This window comes from Aotus nancymaae, unplaced genomic scaffold (genome assembly GCF_030222135.1).
Source record: "Aotus nancymaae isolate 86718 unplaced genomic scaffold, 86718_ANA_hifiasm-v0.15.2.pri h1tg000014l, whole genome shotgun sequence".
Taxonomy (NCBI): Eukaryota; Metazoa; Chordata; class Mammalia; order Primates; family Aotidae; genus Aotus; species Aotus nancymaae.
Window position 1 is genome coordinate 66,753,375 of NW_026988425.1, and position 20,308 is coordinate 66,773,682.

Below are 20,308 nucleotides of genomic sequence, written 5' to 3' on the forward strand. Positions count from 1 at the left end.
AGGAAGGTAAGCTAGAAGGCATATGGTCTCTTTGATTTCCACACTGGAGATTCCACTTGCATGACTGAGAGATCTACCTGTTTACAGTGCATTCTCTGTCATAGAAGGAAGAATAAATTCTAAAGGCAGTAAGAAAAAATGAGTCCCGGGTTCTGCATCCGCACAGATATCCCCACTGCTGACAGCCATTCTCTGACATCCAAGTAAATGTCAATGACAACACATTATTCATAACCATCATTCTTATTAATTTAAATTGACCAAGATAACACAGGTATACAAAAAAGACAGAAAAAAAAATCTGTTCCAGAGCTTAGGCAATAAAGCAAGTTTTAAAATCACATTGCTTTTTGGAAATGATCATATTCATACTATATAATGATCTGTACTCTACAGTACTTTACAGCATCTGGGTATCTGTACCTATCCAAGTTTAGAGTCTGGCTCTGAGAAAAGGGCCCCTCAGCACAGCTTTATACACCGTAGGTAGAGAATGTGAGGGTTGATCAGTGTCCCGCTTACAACACCCTGAAATAAACCAGGGTACAAAAGAAATAGATCCCAGCCTGGCGTGGTGGCTCACACCTATAATCCAGGCACTTTGGGAGATCAAGACAGGCAGATCACTTGAGCCCAGGAGTTCTAGACCAGCCTGGGTAACATAGAGAAACCGTGTCTCTACAAAAAATATACACAGACAAAATTAACTGGTTGTGGTGTTATACACCTGTAGTCCCAGCTTCTAGGGAGGCTGAAATGGGAGGATCACCGAAGCCCAGGAGGTCAATGCTGCAGTGAGCTGTGATCACGCCACTGCCTCCAACCTGAGTGAAAGAGTGACACCTTATCTCAAAAAATAAATAAATAAAAAGAAAGAAAAAATAGATCCTTCACAGCAGTCCTGAGTTTGACTATAGCAGTTACCTCTCCTCTGTCTGAGTATAGACTCAGCCCAGAAAACAGTGGGGACGAGCTGGTCTAGGAACCAGAATCTCATAGAGCTCAGGTTTCGACCCTTACCCCCACCCAACCATAATGGTTAGAAATATGAGTCATTCTTCTTTGTCAATATTAAGAAGATCCTAGGCAGTCCTGACAAAGTGCTTTTCAGCTCAAACCACCAGCATTATTTTTCCTATTCTGTAAATCATAAAGCACTTGATCTGTAGAATTTTTAAACTCTTGAGAAAGACTCCTGCATGGCAGCTTCAAGAATATGCCATAGTTTAATCAGAAGACTGTTTTCAATATTAGGATGTATTTTTCCACAGACAATTTGACTCCCAGTAGTGGAATGTGGGGGTGGAGGAGTGGGGAGGAGTAATTTCTAAAACACCTTGACTCTCTGGCTTTGTTGGTTTGTATAAAATATGGTTATCGAAATACTGATTGCACAGAGCCACCGTGACAAATGCACATCTTTTTACTCCATCTCTTTGCTCTCTTTTCCCTGTCTTTTTCCAAATGAAATTTTACATAAGTAAAGGAAGATCATTTTTGTTAACTCTAGAGATGTAAGGCTATTTCTGATTTGCAGCATCTAATTTCCACAATTAAAATTGTATATTGCTCAGATCCAATTTGAATAAAAAGGCAATCAACTGTATAGTCAAGGATATTTATTTTTAAAAATGTACTTCTCTCCTGCAGTAGAGCTGGCGTGATTCTTCTGGTCTTCACCAAGCAAAACAATTGTTTTTTTTAAAAAAAGGAGAATAATGCAGACTACTCATTCATTCAAAACAAGAAGTTTTGAAGAGGATGAAATGAGAACTCCACAGCTCCTTACTTAAAACCGTATTGGAAACTCCCTGTGACACCATCCTCTGGGTTCATATCTAGGGATCAAATTTTAGGTGAAGTTGGGTTTTAACAAGATTCACCCAGTAATAAACCATGTTGGACAGGGTCCAAGACTAAAATGCCATGTATTGTATTATGCATCATAGCAAGTCACATTTATGCAGGGCCTTGGTATGACTTGCAATTGTTTACCAATTTTTATTTCTTTTTATTCTGTTTCTTAACATGTGGACTGGACTGGCATGCTTACATCAAGTGCTGTTTTTTCTTGCTTTGTTGTGGTTGTGCTTTAATGAAAACTCTTCTTCCCGAAAGACATCCATCCAGCTCCACGCCAGATCAATGGAATCTGTCGGTTTTCTTTCTGGAATATAAAACAAGAGCTTGGATTCAACTAGCCAACAAATACATTTGTTAAATGAGGCTTTCCTCAAATGTCACTCATTCATTCAACAAGTATTTACTGAGCACCTCTTAGGCTCTAGGCATTGTGCATGTCTGTGAATACAATAGTGAATGAAACAGGCATAGGGGCCCCTGACTGCGTGTGGTGGCTGAAATCCAATGGGGAAGACTGCAACAAGCAAATATCTAATTACATATTATATTAAGCAGAGGGAGGAAAAAATCGGATACTGTGATAGAGAATAATGCAGTGCAGAGGGCTGCTACTTAGAATAGTTGAGGAAGGCTTCCTGGAAGTCTTTTAAGCCAAATCATAATTGATGAGGGGGACCCAACCATTGAAAGAGAGGAGGGGAGTATGTCAGCAGAATAGCAGATGTGAGGATCTGGCAAAGGGCATAAACCATCAACAGTCACCATCTTTACCTCTCTACCCCTGCCAGCTTCACAGGGCAAGTCCAGTCCTTTTCCCCTAAGAAGAATTCCTGCCCATCCACGCATGGTCCTCTCTTCCGCGACCTCCTCCAGCATTTCATCTGTTCCCCATGACTTACCACTGAGCCATATGCTGGATTGTATTGCCCTTAGATGGTTCCTGTGGTTAAACCTGTCTCTTTCACAAGTTTTGCAAACCCACTGAGGACAGAGGGCATGTGCCCCTTTTGCACCCCATGCCATGTCTGCTGCAGCGCTGGAGCGGAACTGACGCAGGCGGCATTGAAATGAATGGAAGACGGCAGGCCTAGCGGGGCAGGTGAACGGCCATGGCTAAGCCTCTTTTCTATCTGCATCTGCTCACATTAGATGAAATGCAAATAGATAGGCCCCATCTCTCTGTGTTCTACTTAGCATTTATATGACACCTTTCAGCACAGAGAAATGAGTAAATGGAACCAGAAGTGGCTGTTCCATGTGCTCATCCCCAGCTTGGCTGTGGCCAGGCATCTGGTCCCCACCTGCCCCCATACCCCTCCTCCCCAGAGGGGCAGCTGCGGGCCCCACTACTTCACTTTCAGCACAGCCCTTCCCACGGAGCCGCACACTGTTGAAAGAACGCATTGTCTGTGCTAAAGGGAGAACGCGGGTAGCACATTGCAAATCTGAGCTGTTACGTGATAGATGAGCAATGAAAAGCATCCTGACATCATTAAGGTGTCCCAGAACATGCTGTCTGCTCCAGCCTCACCCACATGCAACTGTGTGAAGACAGAATTGCCTGCATGATGACCAAAGCCTGGCTTCGGAGTCAGCAAATCGGGTCATCCCAACCCCATGGGGTTTTTCTAGATTCTGCCAGTTGGGGACACAGGCATTTCATAGAAACTGCCAGACTCACATTTGTAAATGGTCTTAGAGGGTAGGGCTGTCTTCAACCATATGAAAATAGACTTGCCTTTTCACTGCTTGAAGTATTCCCAGAATTTGAAGCTGTCCTTCAGCACTGCCTCCTGCCCCACACGCTGGAAGCCCTCCCCCAAGCTCCAGGGCATCCACATCTGGCCAGGCACCTCCGTAGAACCCACAGCACAACCTCCTGGCTTTGCCAGGGCCCGGCACTGACAGGGAGTTGGGGACAGACCACCTGCTGTCTGACAGAGCAGCTTATCTGACATTTATGGAATGAGATTTGTCAGGGTCAAAAAGGGCAACGCTTTAAAATTTTTTAAAGAGCATCTTAACCTTTGGCATGCTGCCTGGGGAACTCAAAGCAACCTCTTATTCTTCCTTACTAATATTGTGGAATTTCAAGTTTCTAGAAAAGAACTTGAGTATTAGTCAGCAAAAGCAGTGGAGTGGCTAGATTTATTCCTCATGGCTCAATTACCCCTAATTTGCTTATAGGGACCCCAGTGGTCACTGGGGTAGAAGAGGATACTTCACTCTACAACATAACATACAGGACAATAGCCTGGGTTCTGTCCTCATGGCAGCAAGCTCATTTTGCCTCCTGCTTCATAGTGAGAGGGCAGGATGTGTAGTGGTTGGAACATGCGCTTCAGAGTCAGATGACATGGGTACAACTCCTGGTTCTGTCTCTTACTAGCTGTGTGATCTTGAGCAAATCATGTAGCATCTCGGTTTCCCCATTTGTAAACCAGAGGGAAATAATAGCTCGGTCAATAAAATACGATGAGGTTCAAATGATGGCAAAGGAAAGTCCTCAGTACAGTGTCTGGCACATAAAGGGGTGTAGTAAGTATTCTCTGTTCATTGCAGACCTACTAACTATGTCACACACTGAATTATTTGCTTTGTTTAATTCTGTAATTTAACCCTACAACAACTCTCAAAGGCAGGGCCTACGCTTATCATCACTATGCTGTGCTACTCACTTGTTTCCCTACGAGAAATATTTCCATGTCAGTGGCTATTCCCGTCTGCAATTTTCCCTTGACAAATTGCTCCAGGATGGGTACTTCCTAAGGGGAAGCTTTCTCCATTAGTGAGACAGGAGGGGAAACAGAGGGGCAAACCTTGACCCACCATTACCAAGAAATCAACTGTGGAAGTGAGTCATCTATCTCTCGTCACTGGGCTAGACTTAGTGATTAATGGGAGACATTTAAGATTAATATACTTTCTTGTTTAAGTTTTGAAAATTAAAGATCTTAGAAATGTGAGCCCAGAAAATAAAGAAAAAAGAAGGAGGTAGAACAATATTTTCTTTCTAGTTACCTGCTTTCAAGAACTCAATCCCTTTATGTTGGCCTTTAGAGAATTGCCTGTCCCCAGCCAGGTCACCTTGCTTTCCTTTTCTCCCTCCTCACCTCCAAAAGGACGTTAGTTCCAGCCAAAATGCTTATCATAGATCCTCAGCACAAACAGTTTCCAAGTTACCAAATGGGACAGTGGAACAATTGATTGTACTGGCACAGGCCAACGGTAGGAGATAAGAGAGTAACATGCGGGCCCAAACAGCTCTTGTTGCTGTGCTTTTCTGTTTGATTTTGGGTTTTTGTTTTTTTTCAAAGCATGAGTGCACAGGCTGTGCTGGCCTAAGCCCTGGAGATTCTTGAGAAAGAAAAGATACCTCAGCTAGAATCTTATTGAGGCCAAGTTTCTAAGAGCTCAGGCCCAATCCTGTCACCTTCACAGAGCTGACACTGCCTCATCCTGAAGTGGGCTCTCAGACCCAGCCATCAAGAGCTACCCTTTGGCCCCAAATGTCACCACCAGAGTTAGGCCATTTAAATGAGCATGGCTGGCATTTACTGATCACTTTCCACTGTGATAAAAGTGATTTTCAGGCTTCCATTTAGATCTCAAAACAGATGCATTTTAAAGCGACATATTTTCTGATTTCTAGGAATAAGAAAGCAGAAGCCAAGAGATCTTGAGAACCTCATCTATAACTGCACAGCTGGTCAGTGGTAGGGCTAGAATTTGAGCCCAGGCCTGTGTCTTTGACCTTAAACTCGTTGCCTGAGAGTAAGAGGAGAGAAAAGGAAAGTACAGGAAGTGGAGAAAAGGATGAAGACAAAAGAAGGTATGATATGAGACCTAAAGTCAACCCCCAATATTATATGCTGCCTTGACATCTAGCAAAATATGGCAGGCCCCCAATGGCCTAGATGCAAGTTCCCCTCCTCACTCTGCTCCCAAGGATAAGGTTTTCTAGCCAAACAACATTCTTTATCAAAGAGGTCAGGTAGAGCATGGTGGGATGCACCTGTAGTCCCATCTACTCAGAGGCTGAGATGGTAGGATCAGTTGGGCCGAGGAGTTTGAGGCTGCAGTGAGCTGTCAGCTATGATTGTACCACTGCACTCCAGCCTGAGTGGCATTGTCTTTAAAAAAATAAATAAATAAAAAATAAAAGAGGCCAGGCATGGTGGCTTACACCTGTAATCCCAGCACTTTGGGAGGCTGAGGTGGGCAGATCACCTGAGGTCAGGAGTTCAAGACCAGCCTGGCCAACATGGCAAAACCCTGTCTCTACTAAAAATACAAAAATTAGGCAGGCGTGGTGGCAGGCACCTGTAATCCCAGCCACTCTGGAGGGGCAGGAGAATCCCTTGAACTCAGGAGGTGGAGGCAACAAGAGCAAGACTCTGTCTGAAAGAGAGAGGAGAGAGAGAGAGAGAGAGAGAAAGGAGAGATAGAGAAAGAAAAAGAGAAAAAGAAAGAAAGAAGAGGGAAAGAAAGAAAAGAAGAAAGAAAGAAAAAGAAAGAAAGAAAGAGAGAGAAAGACAAGACAAAGAAGCAGCAGCCAGGTACAGTTCCTGCTTACCTCTAGTAGGTTTCAGTTCCCTACCAGACCAAAGAATTATTCAAACGAGGTAACCACATTCTCCCTCACAAACCAGGGGGCACACCACTCTCCTGATATTGCAAAGCTTACCTCCCTCTGTTTGTTCCCTCCGTTCCCAAGTGCAGCAGCCATGTGGCCCTGCACAGCATGAGATGTCCTCCTCCCTGGACTTTGAGTGGACGTATGTACAAATAAACCGCTGTCTGTTCCATCTGTCCAGTGTCAGGTATCGTGTCTCCTTCAGCCATGCCTACATCCCTAGGATGGGAATCCTTCCCTCTTTAAGAGGAGGTGATCAAAGCAGAAGAAAAATAGGATGAATAGAAGGATGAATCTGAGGTGACCCACCTGCAGATTCAGCCACAGGGTCTCCCACATGGGTCCAGAGGTTGTGATGCTGTGGTTAAGAGAGCAGATCTGGAGACAGCCTGGATTTAAATCATTTCTCTACCACCTTCAGGCAAGTTACTTAACCCCTCTGGGCCTTCATCCCTCATCTGTAACGTCGGAATGGATGCTAGCAACCATCCATTTGGTGTAAGAATTTAAAAAATAATCCATGTATAGGCCCATTGGAGAAGGCCCAGTGCTTAGCAAAGGCCAGTTGTCATTAATATCCTAAACCTTCATGCTCTGGGATCACTTTTCTTCCAGAATCTACCAGAGAACCCATATTTCCTTTGCTCTACTGGCCCAGCCAGCTCGTCTTTGTGTTTCTGCAGAATTATTTGTGGAGTTGTTGACTGCAGTATTCCTTTAAAACGTCTCTACGCTGTGTGCACCAACTTAAGTCAACAACGGAAGAACCTAGTCCTCCTATGCTGCCCAACACAGACCACCAGTTTTAAGCACTCCAAATGACAAGGGCAATGGAGAAAGCCACTCAGAGTTTTCCAAGTGAATAGACATCAACATTCTGAAAAGCCGCAGCAGAGTCTACTAGGTATTAATATTTGAATACTTATTCACCAATGAGAGCTCACATGTATTTAGTGTTTATTATGTGGCAGGCACTATTACAAGCATTTACGTGAATTCACTCATTTTATTTTCACAGCAATAGAGTTGAAGTAAAGTAATTGCCCTAACTTTGCAGATGAGGAAATGGAGGCACACAGAGGTTCACCAATTAATTCAAGATTCAGATATTCTGTTTAACGGGTCTAGGGAAAGGGCCCAGGCAGTGGTCTATTTTTAAAGCACCCTCAGTGGTTCTCAGGTGCTGTCGGGGTCAAAAACACTTGCCTAAGCCAGCATGCTGATCCTGTGATCCTCCATACATCACACCACGCCTTGCATCCTGAACTGTTTCCTCCAAGTGTCTTATGTCCCCAGTTACATCATAAATCCCAGGAGTGAAACAGCTGAACAGAAACAATGTCTCCTATTAATCTGGAATCTATTCCTTCAGTACTGACACCACTGGGTTTGTCCAGAGTAGACACTCAGTATATTTGACATCCACATACTTGAATCGTGCACAGTGATTGGGAACTTCTGCCATTCAAGGCAGGCACTATTTTAGGTGACTTACATCAATTATTTCCTTTATTCTAAGAAGAAGGTGTTACTCTTATTATTCCCATTTTATAAATGGAGAAACAAAGGCACAAATTGTTTATGGACACACAACTAGTAAATGGCAGAACTATGAGTTGACTGATCTGGCTCCAGAGCAAGACCTAATCCAGTATTAGAGTGGAAGGCAAGGGGAAGAGGGGAGGAAAAACCATAATGAGAAAGACAAAGTCAACTAGAGAATTCCAAGTTATTTAACTAATATAGTATCAGTTTGGTAGGACTACTGTAATTAAGTATCATAGACAGGGTGGGTAAACAACAGAAATTTATTATCTCACTGTCCTGAAAGCTAGAAGTCTTCAGGGGACAAGAAATATCTTTTCTTCCTCTCTTGGATTCATGACTGTGGCCCCTATAACAAAAGACAGATTAACAGGAGAAAAGCATGGCAAATTTATTTAATATAAGTTTTACACAGCATAAGAACCTTTGGAAATGAAGACCCAAAGAAACAGAAAAACATCTGTAATGTTATCCTAAGTTTGGTGAAGAAGTGATAATTGTGGAGAAGTATGATTAGACAAAGGAGGTGTGACCTAAGGGTAATAAATGGGGGTAAATTTAACACTGTCTGTTTGTTCAGATTCTTCTGTCCCTGTCCTCAGAGATAAGGATGTTGCTTTCCTCCAGCTATAGGGAGGGTACCTCTGACATAAGAATCTTATGACCTGCTGCAGAAAAAGGTCAGAAAATTTTTTCTAGATTTTATGACCTACTTCTGGAGAGAAGAGCTAAGGGAAGGTGACAGTGGGATTCCTGCTTTAGCTGTTTTCTCAAATGCCAAGGTGTCATATTTGATGTTCAAAGATGTGTGCCATCTTTGACTTTCCTTAGTACATATAAGCATCTCCCCAGCCCCTGCCTTTGTCTTTCACATGGTGTTCTCCCCGTGTGTGGGTTTGTCCCCAAATTTCCCCTTTTCATAAGAACACCAGTCATACTGGATTCGAGCCCACCCTAGAGACCTCTTTTTAACTTGATCGCCTCTGTAAAGATCTTCTCTCCAAATACATCACATTCTGAGGTACTGGGGCTAGGACTTCTTTGGGAAGACACAATTCATCCCTCCACAGAAGTCAAGGGTCACGTGGTGTGTAGGTTAATAAGCCAGTGCTGCACAGGAGTGGGAAGGAAAACACTCCCAAGACTTGAGGCTGCCTAGAGAACGGCCCCAATGAGTTTAGATGAGTGTGGGTCCAACTTCAGCAGAGGCCAGGGCAGCAAGGACCACACTCAGGTTTCCGCTGGCACCGGGCATGAGTGGTCACCGAATGGCTCCCCTCTTTCCTGGCAATGCCTGGGCCCTTGGCTTGCACAACTCTCTCATCAATGAAAACCAATAAGCTGAAAGAAAAACTAAACAACAAAATAAACCACAGGCACACAAAAGAGTAACCTTAAGTTATGTGTAAAAAAAACCTCAAGAAATGCCAACAAGCACTGAGTCAGGAAATTCTCCCTTAATAGCTTTTGTTGGAAACATTTAACATTTCTACTTTATCTCTTCGTTTCTTTCAGACCACTCCTCAGAGGCAATCAAGTGCAACAATACCATCATTCAGAACTTTTGCTTCCCAGAGGACTCACTCCCAGCCTCGGCCAACATACACCCTTATAATATCAGAGCAGCTTCGACTCCCCGAGAGTGGATTTCCTCCAGCCCTTCTGAGTTGAGGGAGAGGAGGATTACATATCTGATACACCAGTTTTGTTGCCATCTGGCCACCAAAAGAAAGCACTGGGTTGATTGTATCCCCTAGGTAGTGACTGCTGAGAGGACCCATCCCCAAAACTAAGGTTTCAAGTCTAGCAATGGCCATGAAATATCAAAGAGCCTATAAGGGGCCTTTTGATGCCACTCAGTGGTAACCCTCATATCCCAGGACAAGAGTTCAGTTAAAGACTGGACCACTGGACCCTCACAGGACAAGAATACAGCTAAGAAAGGACCACAGCACCATCTCAGCTGTCCTCATATTCAATCTTCCACTTGGAATTCTAGGTGACTCTGTGTTACAGCCTCCCTGTGCCAATTGCTACCCCATGAGGCTGGGCTCCCTAAACACCCTCACTGTTTCTTCATTCTGCACCAAACGTGTAAACAGGGAGGCAGAGGAAGGATGTGGTAGGGTAGGGCAGGCAGGGAGAGTGTGCACAGAGCATGCAAGTGATGCAATGTGGTGTGGCCAAGTTGATTCCTGGCCTAATTACTATGTACTCTACCTGCATGAAACACCATCTTTCTGGTCAGAAAAGCGAAGAGATACTTTTTAATGGAGAGCAATAAATAGCAAGAAAAATAGAGGCACATTCCTTTCCCCACCACTCCCAACCCCAAAGGCACAACTTACTCCTAAAAAGGGGTTTCATGAACTTCCATGTTGGCATTCAGAGAGCCTCAGCCTGGCAAAGTCCATCCTTCCCAAGACTCAGGTAGAATCAATGAGCCTATTGTTCTCAAGCTTGTGCTGAGAAATAATATGTACAAAACAAAACAGAGCCAGTGCCAGAGGTGATCTTTGGCCACACAATCATTATGCTAGGATAGATAATGCATCAATATACATTGACTGGGCGATGACATATTAATTGTTGCAAACATCATGAGTGAAGGGATAGGCCTTTCAGCATGAGCAGAAGGCTTCACTGGAGACAACGGCAGAAAGGGCAGGGCTCACCCTCCAGACCAAGACTCCTGAGCACAGGGCGGGCGGCAGCCACCAACAAAGGAGCCACACCGGAGGGGCCGGGAAACGGTGTCACGAGCCTCACTCCCCTGAGTTTCACATTTCTCACCGTGAACCATATTAATATATTTATTGCTTGGAAGGGAAAGGGGAGGGAACGGAGACTTGCTGAGCATCTGTCCACGTGCACTTCCTCACTCACTGTGATCTTCCTAAGTCCCTGAGTAGATACCATCATTTTTGTCCTACGGAAGAGACTAAGAGAAGGTAAGTTGCTGAGAAATGCTGAGTGTATGATTAAATTTACTGTTTGTGAAGAAGAATGATGGCAAGGAAAACCTAGCCCCCCCCCCAAAGTGGAAAACTGCTTTCGGCATTCTAAAGTAGCAAAACAGTATACGTATATCACACACCGGTTAAAACAATTATTTAAGCACGGGGTATGTGGCCCTGCCCCCGTGGCTCCCTCGTGGAGAATACTTTCTAGTTTGTCCTTGATCAGTGGTAAGCGGGCACCAGCTGCCTACCTAGTTTATTTTTGTTCTATAAGAAAACACTGAACACCTGTTTGTTAATAGTAATCACCTGTTCAGAGAGAATAAATACATGGGTTCGAGTTTGTTTGAGGCCTTCAGCTCAGAATGCTGTCGGCCCCTGAGGCTCTCAGTTCGGAAGGCTGTTGCCTCCCCCCACGACTCCCCGCCGCTAGTAGTCCCACTTTGCTGTTCTATCTGGGTGTCTGCTTCTTAATTCCTTCAGCCCTGCCTGGGTGGGGGTCTCTACAGCCGAGCTGGTCTCAGTAGTAAGTGATTCCTACCTAACGACCAGTTATCAAATCGATACTCATTTTTCTTGCAAAAAGATGTTCCAGTCTGAATGAAGGCCAAGGAAGCACATAGCAAGTTTGGTGTTAGGTTTTGTGAGCACAGAATCTTTGACAGTATAACCAGGTTAATGAACTTGTTAGGGAACAAAAGGAAACAGGTTTATCCTTCCCCATCCTATGCTCTGTGAGATTTCGCCCCCAGCCCCAGCCCCAGGCCTCCCCAATGTCTTGGCTTCACTCCATAGCTTTCTGGGCTGCTTCCACTTATAAGACCAGGCCTCCTTTTGGTAGTTAAGAGGCTTTCGGGCATTCACAAGTCTCATCAAGAGAATACTTCTCTCTCACTCTGTTGAAGCTTCCTTCTTCCCGAAGCTGAAACCTGATTCTGCTTGCTCAGAAGTGGGAAGGAGGAATGATGATTAGTAAGAAGAAGGGGACGACAGTTCCACATGCCTTGCCCTCCCAGGAAGCCCTCTCACCCAGGGTCCCCGAGACACTCAGACAATCATTTGATTGCATCCCCTAGGTGGTGACTGCTGAGAAGACGTATCCCCATCTCTGTCAGTGGCCAAGAAATACCAAGGACCTTCTATAAGGGGCCTTTCAGTGCCACCTGATGACAACTCTCACTTCCCAGAAGAGTTCAGTTAAAGACTGGACCATTGGACCTGACACATAGGAAGCTCACACCCCAGCTAGCCCTAAGTTCAGAGTGCACCAGGCAAGCTCCAGGCTTAGGTTTACATCTATCCCCAAACTCTCGGGAATATGTGCAAACCTCTCCCAAGGCAGTGGGTGAACCCCAACCCTTCTGTAGCTCGTGGCCAGTCAGCCAGAGAGCAGAGGGCAGCTTCCCCTCTCGCAGGTCCTCCTTACACTTCAAGAACCAATGAAGGCAAGAGCCAAATGGAGACCCACCTGCCAAACATTGAAATCTTTAAAAGTTACAAGTCAAGTCAAAATTACTATTAAATAAGTTATCACTGCCCACCTTGACAAATAGAGCTCCTTGATGGCCTGAAAGATCATTTTGCATTTAGAATGTTGTCTCCTTGGCATTTGAATCTGAGATTTTCCTCCCACCCTCAGACCCTGTCAATGGCCAACAAGCTGCTCTACTTCTCTTCCCACCCCCAACTTCTTTTCACACTGTAAGGGCAGTGAGCCACCCAGACAGACTGTACATCCAAGATCCACCCACATCCTTCCCAAACTGCTGCCCGGGGCTGAGAACAGGCCACCTTGTGGGGGAAGGACCCCAAACAGATCGGAGCAGGCCCTGGAAAGGGACACATTCTGAAGGCCTGGACACTTGGAATGTGATGGGGAGGCAGAGGCACGGAGGACACGTCCCCTTAATCCCACAGGCTCCTGCTCTATGGGGAGGAGTGTGCTGTAGAATTCCAGAGAGGGCTTCCCTCCCAGGGACAGGGCACAGCAGGGACCACACCCAAGGGCAGTTCTGATGAGAGTTCTTCTCAGGCCTCCTTCACCTGCCTGAAGGGGGAACCATGGGAAGAGGAAGGCAAATGCCACAGCCCCATCCCCAAAAGCCCTCAGCTCACCACCCAGCAATTCCCCTTGCTATGAGTGTGTGTCTCCTGCTAACGTGGACTTCACAGGATAGTGGGCAGGGTGAGGGGCAAAGGACCTGTTTGGCCTCCCTCTGGAGGGGCTGCTTTCTTTACAATATGCAGACACTGCCCACTCTCCTCTGCTTTGGGGCTTTAGGCAAAATCCAGAGACCTCCATTTCCCTCGGGGGACAGAATGGACAAAGAGTCCTAACACGACAAGGATTTCAGTTAGGGAGGAGTGTTTCACACGCCCACATTTTAACACTGTGAGGAGGGAGAGACCGAACGTGTGGTTCACATATGGGCAACTTAAAACCAGGCACTAACGTGCAACAAGACTAAACTTAAGGAGTCGTGTCTGCAGGGACACGGGGAGAAGACCCCAAATCCCTGCTGGGGAAGCTCCATGAAGACTTTGGAAGAGAATGTCCATCTGGATCCACTTTCACACTCACAGAAACCTCCTCTTTCACAAATTTGGCCATTTTGTGAAATGGCTTGGACTTGGACAGCACGATGCCCTCCAAAGCCCCGATGGCAGGAGGCCACTTCCCTCACACCACTGAACTACTTCTGGGCTGGCAGCAGCTGCTGTCCCCACCCAGAGTGCCTTCCTTTTGTCTTAGCAGTAGTGAGGTGTGAGGCAGCACTGTCACCTGCCAGGCGCCCAGCCTCTCCTGCCTCCACTCGGCATGGCAGGGACCACCTGGCCTGCGGCTGTGAGTGGGCTAAGCCCTGCTCTGGTCTCTGGCCAGGAGGGATTTGAGGAACTTAGGTCTTAGGCATCAACACAGAGGAGTGCATAGAGAAAACAGGACCTAATTTGGAATTGGAGGCTCTGAATTTAAGTTCTGATTCAGCTACTTCTTAGTTGTAAGCTTTTTAGACATCAGTGAATTTTCTGGGCTTTATCTGGAAATTGGAGTTTCTTCATCTGGAAATTGAAGACATTAAGAACATCTGCTTTCCTACCTCAGTGAGGAATTGAACTACTATGGGTGTCATTTGGAAGCTGTGAATTCTCTGTTAGAGTTATGAGTCCTGGCTTTGAATAGGAACTCTGTGGTCTTTGTTTATGGTTTATTAATGTTGGGTCTCTTAGAACCATGGCTCCGCCTACACTGGCAGGCCAAATAGTAACAGTAATGGCAACAACCACCCCTGGTAGAAGAAAATGTCTATAAGAATAAAATCAGAATAGCTCAACATTTGTTGAGAACCTTCTCTGTGCTAGAACTAGGCTGTGTGCTCAGAATTGCCTCGCTCAGTACTTAACCACACCTCATGAGAACCATTGTCACACCTGGTCTCTGTCTCTGCACAACAGCCTGATGCATGGCTTGAGCTGGGGCATCTGAATACTAATACATTCCACCTCCCGTTGGGATACCCTGCACTCTCATGTGGAACCTTCTCAATGTTAGCCAACTGGACCCTCTTGAATTTCTACATACTCTCAAGATGCCCTGCTGGATGGGGCTTTCTCCAAACATAAGCAAGCACCAGGGTCTGACTTTCGGTTTACTCATCCCAGTGCAGCTCAAGTGTTCACACCTGCTCCCAGTGATCCCAGCACCACCTGGGCCATAAGAACTGGGCTCCCCATGGTTCCAATTATTGCTGAATAACAAATCATGGTAACCACTATTAGGCTGGCCACTACCAGCCTAGTGGTAGTAGCTTCAAACCACAACAATCATTTTATTATCTTTCATATTTTGTTTGAATCAGGAATTTGGGAAGCTCAACTGGCTGGCTGTGGCTTTGGGGTCTGTCAGGCAGTTGCAGGCAGTTGGTGGTGGGAGCTGAAACAGTGGAGAAGCTGACAAGCTGGGGACTGGCCAGGTATCTCTCTTCATGAAGTCTCAGGGTTTCTCCATGTGGTTGTTCCACATGGACTAGTTGGGCTTCCTCCCAGCATGGCAGTCTCAGGGCAGTCAGGATGCAGACATGGAATCTCAGGGCTTTGGCATGAACATTCCAGTGAGTAAGGTGGAAACCATGGTACCATTCCTGACCCAATCTAGAAGATAGACAGCATAACTTCTTCCACAGTCACAAACATGTCAAGATGCAAAGGGAGGAAACAGACTCCACCTTTCCATGAGAGGAGTGTTAAAGTTACAGTGTAAAATAAGCATGTGAGATGGGCGATACTGCAGCCATCTTTGGAAAGTACAAGCTGTCATAGCTACTGGAGAAAAGGGTCTGCTGGAAAATAAACCAGACTCATCCCCTAGATGCCACAAAAGCATCTGGTCCTAATGTCCCCACTCTGCCCCATGGGGTGGGCTTAGATTTTTCACCGTCTTCTTATGTGGGCCTTAGTTTCCTATCATCTTTTCAGTTTCTCACTGAAACCCTAGCCCTAGCTAGGGCGCTGAAAATTCAGGCTTCCTCCCCTAGACCATGGCAGCTCTTCTCATCCTAGCTGGACCCTATTCCTGAGGGATTGCCAACTGACCACAGTGGACACACTGTGGCCCTATTCTATATCTGGCAAATGTCACTGAGAAGAACACCCACCACTCCCACTTCTGCTCCTTTAGTACCCTCCTGCAATGACCATCCCAACCCAAACTGAATTCAGATGCACTAGGTCGCCTTGGAGCGGGCACTTTGTGCCACTGCTCACTCCAAGTCCTTGCGGCTGTTACTTCCTGAGAGCTCTGGCCTTGCACAGGTCTTGGCACTCTCACTCCTTCCAAGCTGACATGGAGCTATTTATTTATTTTCGAGACAGAGTCTTACTCTGTCGCCTAGGCTGGAGTGCAGTGGCATGGTATCAGCTCACTGAAACCTCTGCCTCCCAGGTTCAAGCGATTCTCCTGCCTCAGGCTCTGGAGTAGCTGGGACTACAGGCACCCACTACCAGAGTCAGCTGGGCGCAGTGGTGCATGCCTGTAATCCCAGCACTTTGGGAGGCCAAGGCAGGTGGATCACAAAGAGATCAAGACCATCCTGGCCAACATGCTGAAACCCCGTCTCTACTAAAACTACAAAAAATAGCTGGGCGTGGTGGTGTGCACCTGCAGTCCCAGCTACTCGGGAGGCTGAGGCAGGAGAATTGCTTGAACCTGGAAGGTGTTGAACCAGGGAGGCAAAGGTTGCAGTGAGCCGAGGTCACACCACTGCACTGCAGACTGATGACAGAGCGAGAGTGTCTCAAAAAAAAAAAAAGCAGAGTCTCCAACAAGCACCTCATTCCTCTCCCACAAGACTCAGACCATTCCAGGACAAATTCCCAAGGATGTTGCATTATCCGCCTGTCTGGACAGAGTCTGGCAGGAAGGAAACCTTTCAGCGGTTCCAGCTTGATGTTTCTGAGCTCTGGGCTTTTTTCCTTACTCTGATCTTTCCCACACAAGAAAAAGGAGCTGCTGGCCCCACTCTGAAGATTTGGCCCAGTTTGTGATGCAAAGCAGCTTATTTCTAACTGCAGAAGTGCCAATAGTGCTGGAGGGGGGCTGACTGAGGGAAAGGATGATAGATAGAATTGTTTATCTTTCAAGGAAACCCAGAGGGTAGAAACAGTCAAAAGATTAGTCTGGGTAGCTTTATTGCCAGGGATGGGTGGCAGGATGGGAACCTGCCTCCCGATTCTGCCATGAATCAAGGTTTTAAAACTTTTACAGGCATTTCTCTTTACTCCTCAAAGTAGCTTCGGGGGGAAAATGAGTGATAGTTTGATCTCTCTATCCTCGCCAATTTTTATTTCCTCCTCCTGAACTACCCCCTCATCCTCCCTCCCAACTTAAAAAATCCATCTGGTGTCACCGAGGGCCAAGCAAGGTCCATGAACAGCCGCTGGAGGCTGATGCAGCCAGCGTGGGCTTGGGAGGAATCTTGGGAGAATTGTCCTAGACTGGAGCCACTTAGCCAACTGTGGGGCACTGGTGGGCGTGCTGGAGAGGAGGAATTGGGGGAGGGAGGAAAACAGAAAGCGATCCAGGACATGTGAACAGGCCTGGAATAATGGGAAGGGAATGTGCCTAACAAAAATGGCCAAAGTACACAAGAAGAGAGAAAGGGAAGAGCCGCTCTCAGAGGAAAGAGGACATCGAAGGAAAAGAAGATGGAGGAAAAGGAGGAGGAGGCAGGGGGAGAAGAAAGTGCTAGAAGTGAGGAGAGAATAAAAACAAGGCAGAGGCTTGGAATGAGAGGAGGTAAAAGCGTGTGACATTAAAAGAAACAGGAAGAAAGGAAGGGAGAAATCCCCAAATTATAAATGGTTGTGCTCTAGAGACTTTTTTCTACAGTAGGTAAGTTTAAAACTGTAACCCATCTCCATCCAAAACCTTGACTCCCATGCTGACTAAGTTTCTAATGTGACCTGCAAAACAGGCCAACTCGCACAGATCCAAGCGTGAGCGCCTCCGTGTGCTTTGTACCTCAGCATCTCTCTGGCCCAGCCTTGTCTAGACCCAGATACAAAATCTCGGGGCTCTCAGTCCTGCTTGCACATTAGGATTTCCAGGGAAACTGTTTTTTGGTTTTGTTTTTTTGCAGACGGAGTCTCACTCTATCACCCAGGCTGGAGTGCAGTGGCATGATATCAGCTCACTGCAATCTCTGCCTTCCAGGTTGAAGCAATTCTCCTGCCTCAGCCTCCCGAGTAGCTGAGACCACAGGTGCATGCCACTGTGCCCAGCTAATTTTTGTATTTTTAGTAGATACAAGCGTTCACCATGTCACCCAGGCTGGTCTCGAACATCCTGACCTCAGGTGATCCACCTAACTTGGCCTCCCCAAGTGCTGGGATTACAGGCATGAGCCACCACACCCGGCCAAGGGAAACTTAAAAAGTACCTGTGCCTGGGTTCTTGCTTAGATGAGTTTAATCAGAATCTCTGCTAGAGGAACACGTGCAGGGTTTCAAAGCAAATCCAGGTGATTTTAATGCACAGCCGGAGTTAAAATTCACTAACAGAACTTACACTGTAGCGTTCAGCTCTGCGGGGGTGGGTGGTTAGTGTGCTTTTGGCCCTTGTGAATAATATTGTTTCTAAAGGGAAATGTGTCTAGGTTTTAATTCCAGATGGAGGCACTAACCAGCCCCTACACCCTGTATCCCACCCACCCAGGTCTGCAACGCTTACTTTATCAGTGGAAGTTGGGGGTACAACTTCCCCCTCCACCCCATTCCGTTCCCAGCGTGGCGAGGGCCATTCAGTCACACGTGGGAAATGTGAGTGTTTCCAAGTCAGAGTGTTCTTACTCAAGTGTGGTTAAAGCTGAAAGAAAAGAGAAAACAAAATGTGTCAGCATGAGTCTCACTGGATAAAAAATAAACAAACAAAAAGTAAAAGAAACTATGTATCAACAATAAATGCCAGAGATAGAGGCTCCTTAAGAAAAGGCAGAGCCTTCAAATTAACAAACAGGGCCGGCGCAGTGGCTCAGCTTGTAAACCCAGCACTGTGGGAGGCAGAGGTGGGAGGATCATGAAGTCAAGAGATCGAGACCATCCTGGCCAACATGGTGAAACCCCGTCTCTACTAAAAATACAGAAATTAGCTGGGCGTGTGGTGGCAGGCACCTGTAGTCCCAGCCACTTGGGAGGCTGAGGCAGGAGAATCAATTGAACCAGGGAGGGAGAGGTGACAGTAAGCTGAGATCGTGCCACTGCACTCCAGCATGGAGACAAGAGTGAGACTCCGTCTCAAAAACAAACAGAGAAGACATTGCCTGGAAATAAAGATGAAATGTGGCTTAACAATTCCATACTAGGAATTCTACTGTGCCAAGACGTCAGGGAAACTGGTTTTCAAAGCTGTGTTAACTTGTGTTAGAGCTGCCAGACATAGCGAGATCATTCCAATCAAACCAATACAGCCATTTATCCTGGGGAAAAAGGGAGAAGATGGAGCTTGAGCACTAAAAGTTTGAGAAACCCTGCAACGCGGGGCCACTGAAGACTCCACACAAACCTCTGCGGTCCCACAGGCCGGCAACTGAAGGATTAGGTCCCACTTCCTACGGATTCCATGGAGATACGTGCATGGGAAGTAGGACGCTGCGTGTGAACAACACCCAGGGAGACAGTTGGCAGCAGCACAAAGCTTCGTGAAATCCTTGAAGCCAACAAGACAGATCAGAACAGGCCAGAGGGTACAGCCAAAAACCTGTTGTTTCTTCACCTCTTCTAGCATCACACAATATAAAATCAATCAAATCACTGAATTACACCAGCCACGGCCTGGGGAGGATTATGTAAATGGAGCCATTGTCTGGTGGCAAGACAGGCTCCCCTTAATTCCCCTCTGGAGAGACTCTCTGGCCAGCAAACAGGGGACCAAGGCCCTGGTGCCCAGCTTGTGGGGCCTGGGCTTGCACAGAACAGAATCGCAGCTCATCCTTGCTGAGTAGTTTTCTCCCACCATGAGGGTGGCTGTGCCACGAGGGGCAGCCAGGTAGAAGAAGTCTGCACATCAGCCTCCCTCCCTTACTCTAATTAGTAACAGGACAACACAGTGGTGCCGAAGTTATTTGAATTCCTTTGTAAGTCACGCTCCATAGTTACCAAGATCAGAGATCTTTGCACCTGATCTCAGAATAAGGGGTTCATAGAGGGGCCCGGAAGGAGTAGGAAAGATGGTAGCCCAGCCAGGGGAGAAGTGGGACATGCCCCAGGATACAGGGTAGCCATAGCAACACTCTAGGCAAAGCAGCAGCTCCAGAGATCTGATCTTCTTGTCCCTCAGCAGCACGGGCTGTTGCTCCCATAATGGCAAGTCAACCATTCTCTGTTCAGATGCTAGGCCCTCTTCAACAAACTCGTCCGTCTAGCTCATGGTTTCTGCCTTCTCACAACTTCTGTTCCTGGTGCCATCTGCTTTCTTGTCTCCTCTCTAAGTGCCTCTTAGCTTATGCACATCTCTCAAATCTGATGTATTTGAATGACACTTAGTAACACTAAGACAGAGACTGATTAGTTCTGTTAATTACTACTCTCTATGGACCACTCTTATTGGACAGAAATCTCACTGCAGCCTCTCACTGACTGCCTTTTGAGTTAGGCACCATCCTCTGGTCCAGACTGCTAAGGTCAGAGTAGAACAGCATATGGTACAAAGCATGGCAACCCACGCATAAGGAATCACCTGTGGCTTTGTTCGGGCAAAATACCTTGTCCAGGACAATCTCAGCCTCCCTTGCCCCGTGACCTAGCTTTCCTT

The 20,308-nt window shown here is 46.4% G+C and overlaps 1 long non-coding RNA gene across 2 annotated transcripts in view; it reads right to left on the bottom strand.

Annotated features, from left to right (window-relative positions):
• Positions 1 to 1,778: 1,778 nt before the first annotated feature.
• The window catches only part of LOC105723913 (uncharacterized), a 184,069-nt gene continuing 165,539 nt past the window's right edge, over positions 1,779 to 20,308 (bottom strand). For both annotated transcript variants that reach the window (XR_001108924.2, XR_001108923.2), the window contains 2 exons: positions 18,230 to 18,364; positions 1,779 to 2,167 (listed from right to left, as the gene is read on the bottom strand). This is a non-coding gene — a long non-coding RNA (uncharacterized LOC105723913). The remainder of the gene's footprint in view (positions 2,168 to 18,229; positions 18,365 to 20,308) is intronic.